This window comes from Eriocheir sinensis, chromosome 11 (genome assembly GCF_024679095.1).
Source record: "Eriocheir sinensis breed Jianghai 21 chromosome 11, ASM2467909v1, whole genome shotgun sequence".
Taxonomy (NCBI): domain Eukaryota; kingdom Metazoa; phylum Arthropoda; class Malacostraca; order Decapoda; family Varunidae; genus Eriocheir; species Eriocheir sinensis.
The window spans coordinates 3,909,958-3,915,230 of NC_066519.1; the positions used below are offsets into that span (position 1 = coordinate 3,909,958).

The window sequence follows — 5,273 nt, forward strand, 5'->3', positions numbered from 1 at the left end:
TAAGTGTATAACTTAGAAATGGTGTAGATTTGAAGAATGATGCGAAGGAAGAATACAAAAATAATAAAAAAAAGTGTAAACGTAGCTTATGGAACTTAACAATGGGGGTGTAACTGACAAATCGAAGATGAAAATTCAACACGAGTGATAATGTCAGTCTTCTCTCCTGAGTCTTGGATCATCCTCGACGCAGCACGACACACCAATCCTCGACGGAAATAATAACACGCTTGCAAAGCACCAAAGACGGACACTGCCATGTTAAATGAAAAAAAAATAAAAACAGACGGTAAGTTGAGATGTAATATTAAACGAGGAGATTTATGGATAAGAAAACTAGCCTTGAGTTAGTGAATAACAATAGATGTTCTTTTTAATCGTGCAAATGGAAACAATACTGAAGTTCGCTGTCGTGCTCTCTGTCCGGTCATCTGTGCAGGCGTCCCAGGGCGAGCTACATGCTACCCATCAGGGCGGTCACCACACGCCCTTGAGGGGCTGCATCCCCACGTTCCCTGAGGCGAGGCCTGCGAGGAGAGAACATGTATAAGGCATTATAGGGAGTGATTCATTAGTACTATAGTCACTGTGCATCAAAATGATCCAGAAGCCTCCCAGACTCTGCCATAACGATGGGAGCCGACTGGATGGAAGAAAGAAGGTTGGAGTGAGGCGTCCATATAGGTCCATATTCTGAAACGTATCGGGCTCCCATTACCACTGTTGTCCAAGGCCGCAGAGAAGATTAACTGGTTCTCAAGGGTGATTCATAATGCAGAAGTCGGATGAATCTATCACTAGGGCGGCAAAACAGTCCATGAAAATCCCAACTACTTCTACGAGAGGCTTTTCAAACAGGCGTGCAATGGTGCCAATACGTTCAGGAGTACGGGCTGTGTTACCTTGCAGCAAGGGTGAGGGAGGGAGCGGCAATGGTGCCAATACGTTCAGGAATACGGGCTGTGTTACCTTGCAGCAAGGGTAAGGGAGGGGGCGGCAATGGTGCCAATACGTTCAGGAGTACGGGCTGTGTTACCTTGCAGCAAGGGTAAGGGAGGGCGCGGCAATGGTGCCAATACGTTCAGGAGTACGGGCTGTGTTACCTTGCAGCAAGGGTAAGGGAGGGGGCGGCAATGGTGCCAATACGTTCAGGAATACGGGCTGTGTTACCTTCCAGCAAGGGTAAGGGAGGGGGCGGCAATGATGCCGATACGTTCAGGAATACGGGCTGTGTTACCTTGCAGCAAGGGTAAGGGAGGGGGCGGCAATGGTGCCAATACGTTCAGGAATACGGGCTGTGTTACCTTGCAGCAAGGGTAAGGGAGGGGGCGGCAATGGTGCCAATACGTTCAGGAGTACGGGCTGTGTTACCTTGCAGCAAGGGTAAGGGAGGGGGCGGCAATGATGCCGATACGTTCAGGAATACGGGCTGTGTTACCTTGCAGCAAGGGTAAGGGAGGGGGCGGCAATGATGCCGATACGTTCAGGAATACGGGCTGTGTTACCTTGCAGCAAGGGTAAGGGAGGGGGCGGCAATGATGCCGATACGTTCAGGAATACGGGCTGTGTTACCTTGCAGCAAGGGTGAGGGAGGGGGCGGCAATGATGCCGATACGTTCAGGAATACGGGCTGTGTTACCTGCAGCAAGGGTAAGGGAGGGGGCGGCAAGGATGCCGATACGTTCCGGAATACGGGCTGTGTTACCTTGCAGCAAGGGTGAGGGAGGGGGCGGCAATGATGCCGATACGTTCAGGAATACGGGCTGTGTTACCTTGCAGCAAGGGTAAGGGAGGGGGCGGCAATGATGCCGATACGTTCAGGAATACGGGCTGTGTTACCTTGCAGCAAGGGTAAGGGAGGGGGTGGCAATGATGCCGATACGTTCAGGAATACGGGCTGTGTTACCTTGCAGCAAGGGTGAGGGAGGGGGTGGCAATGGTGCCGATACGTTCAGGAATACGGGCTGTGTTACCTTGCAGCAAGGGTGAGGGAGGGGGTGGCAATGGTGCCGATACGTTCAGGAATACGGGCTGTGTTACCTTGCAACAAGGGTGAGGGAGGGGGCAACAATGGTGCCGATACGTTCAGGAATACGGGCTGTGTTATCTTGCAGCAAGGGTAAGGGAGGGGGCGGCAATGGTGCCGATACGTTCAGGAATACGGGCTGTGTTACCTTGCAGCAAGGGTAAGGGAGGGGGCAACAATGGTGCCGATACCTTCAGGAATACGGGCTGTGTTACCTTGCAGCAAGGGTGAGGGAGGGGGCGGCAATGGTGCCGATACGTTCAGGAATACGGGCTGTGTTACCTTGAAGCAAGGGTGAGGGAGGGGGCGGAGCTTTTGGATAACTTTTGTGTCCGACGGCTATGGTAAAAGTATTGCTGATCTCCAAGACACATAAAAGAGAATAACTAGATTCCAGCCAAGGTTTTGCTTCTTTCTTATTACATATAAACATGAGAGGAGCTGATAGACAATTAATACATCAGCAACACCCGGAAGCATGATGAGGCTTGATAAATTTATACTTGCAACATTATCTTTAATTACTAATCTGAATAAGGAGTTAAACGTCTTGCAAACCGAGTGTTTCACCCTTTTTTTATGGTCACTTTCATGTTATTAAAGAAAAACTTCCATCGTCATCCTAGTTCGCTGTGCTCAGCTTTTTCAGGTCAACTAAAAACAATGTGTCACACACAGGAAACTCGTTTCCTACTCACCTCGCGACGCTCACGTCCAGGGAAGGGCATCCTGCCTGTGGGGGAACATGTGAAATGACAAGAGTAAATACTAAACAAAGATGGAAGAAGAGTTTGAATATACTCATATTGTGACTCACACTTTAGCCACCATGACACGCAGGAAGAAATTCCAACATATCGTTGTTGGTATATACTTTTCTTTGTACGGGGAACACTTTGACGCATTTGTTTTTTTCATATAAACCACTTTATATATACCCATTAGTCTCTTTTCGTTCGAGTAAAGTTTGTGATAGAAAAATCGTAAACTTACTCATCAACATGTATTTATTTAAGTGCTACCATGCTGCTATGTAAGTATTAGATAATTTAGATAATTAGACAATAAAAAAAATGGAGTCTGAATGTATAATTTCTCTTGAGTCAACTTAGACCTTAGACAGACACAATAAGAGCTGTTTGAATACCAACCTGCCTCCACGGCGTGCCTGGGCCCCAGCACCAGCACCAGCACCACCGCCAGGAGCACGGACAGCCACGCCAGGCACCGCATGGTCAGCTAGTTCGAAGGAGCCTTCTGTGCCTTCTTTTGGAACAGAGGAGAAAAGGAGTCAGAAAACGTTCTTTGTCTTCTGTCGCCGCCGGTCTGCTTGACTCCCGCCTCTGCTGCCTCTTAAATACTTTTCCTGCAGCCACTGTCATGAGTAGATGAGGTTGCCATGGTTTAACCCAATAAATTACCAGACTTTCTTCTATATCTATCGGGTATATCCCACGAGCTTCAGGTGGCAGGAATTCCCTCTCGGGAGAACCCCCAGGAGGACAGCTCCCTCTGGCTGGGCTGCAGATGGTGGCCAATTGACCACCTATTGTCGAAACTCCACTCTCTCTTGTAGGAGTCAGATAGGCTGTGAGGAAGGTGAAGAGTGGAAAGGTAGCTGGAATTTATAATATCAGCTCAGAGATGTTGATGGCTGGGGGTGAAGCCATGATCCGTGTGTTGCATGCGGTGCTGTCTGTCGTGTGGCAGTCTGATGCCATTCCTTTTGACTGGAAAAGGGGGTTGTTATTCCTATCTGGAAAGGGAAATGGTACCGACAGGACTGCAACAATTATCGTGGTAGTACACTGCTCAGTGTGCCGGCCAAGGTGTTCGCTCATTTGCTGCTCATGCGAATTTGATCTCATCTGCTAAAGTTTCAAAAACCTGAGCAATCCGGGTTCACGCCCTGCAAGTCAACAATTGACCGAATCCTAGCACTTCGGGTCCTCGTGGAACCCCGACGTTTCGACAGGGGTTGCTCGCAGCCTATATCAATCTCAAGAAGGCTTTTGAGTCAGTGCATTGCAGGGTTGGCAATGATTAAATCAAATTGATTTAATCAAATGATTAAATCATTGATTTTTTTACTAAAAAAATCATGATTTTTTTTATTTTTTTGATTTTTTTGATTTTTTTACTAAAAAGTATTCCATAAGTTAAATGATGTGCTCCAAGGATGGTAAAGTAAAACAACCTATTATTCATTTATTCCCTTCATGGTATATACCATTAAATAAATAAATAAATAAAATAAAAAATAAATAAAATAAAATAAAATAACGAAAAAAAATTAAAGTAATCCTACATTAAGTTTATTCACTCAGAGGCTTTCTGTGATGACCCTAGTTATGGTTTTTGTAAATGAAAACGAGTTTTGCAGCTTTCTCTATCCCTAACCTATTTCTAAGCTTAGAATGAACAAGACCAAATGAAGAAAAAATCCTCTCTACCCCAGAACTTGAGGCTGTTGTTGTAAATAATTTCCTAACCAAATCAGAAAAATAATTTTGTCTTCAACAATCTTGCCCAAAGAAAGCCATGCAAGTGGTCCAGCATTAAGTGAATGAGCAGAAAACATGTATGGCTGAAATGGAGGAAGTTCTGCCTTATATATCATTATAAGAGAGAGTGCTGAAGGGCAATTTTCATTGATCCAATTCATTCCCATGTTTTCCTCCTCCATAGTTAGTTTTTTTCCCTTGTAAGCTGGATGTAGTATATTTGCTAAATAGTGAACAGGGGTGAGGGCTAGTTTCATTCGTTTCATGAAATGATCTTCAATGACAGCACTATCACCTGACCGAACTGATTCCTCTGCAAGCTTATTCTGTAAATCTTTCCACACCTCAGTAGCTTCTCCTATGTCACATCTGTCCCTCTGAACTTTATCAAGTGCTATGGCAATGAGCTTCAGAATTTTCAGCATATCTTCTGCAGATCTTTTTATGTATGTGTCCATCACCTTCCTTATAATAACTGGATCCAGTTGGTTTCTTTTTTCACCATCACACACAGATACTAATATTGGCCAGTTGTTTAGGTAACCTTCTAAGCAATCAGACAGTGTATTCCACCGTACGTCTTGAGGCACGATGAAGGTTGAACCTCCTGCGGCTTTGTATGCTGCTGAGGCTGTGTGGTTGTTCCGAAAGTATTTAACAATCTTCACAATATGTTCTTTAATGTTACCAATTTCTAAATCTTTTGCTAGCACTGACTGTGACTGACCAACTGGTGGAAAATA

At 45.5% G+C, this 5,273-nt stretch overlaps 1 long non-coding RNA gene across 50 annotated transcripts; it reads right to left on the reverse strand.

Annotated features, from left to right (window-relative positions):
* Positions 1 to 342: 342 nt before the first annotated feature.
* LOC126996784 (uncharacterized) lies at positions 343 to 3,390 on the reverse strand. Of its 50 annotated transcripts, none has more exons than XR_007751557.1 (6): positions 3,178 to 3,390; positions 2,242 to 2,759; positions 1,706 to 2,174; positions 1,372 to 1,639; positions 1,238 to 1,304; positions 343 to 902 (listed from the first exon to the last, which is right to left on the reverse strand). It is a non-coding gene; the product is annotated as an uncharacterized LOC126996784 (long non-coding RNA). The 50 variants fall into 50 exon arrangements; XR_007751546.1 differs by having other exon boundaries at positions 343 to 1,036; XR_007751577.1 differs by having other exon boundaries at positions 343 to 1,036; positions 1,238 to 1,639; positions 1,706 to 1,772; positions 1,974 to 2,040; positions 3,178 to 3,389.
* Positions 3,391 to 5,273: the final 1,883 nt, after the last annotated feature.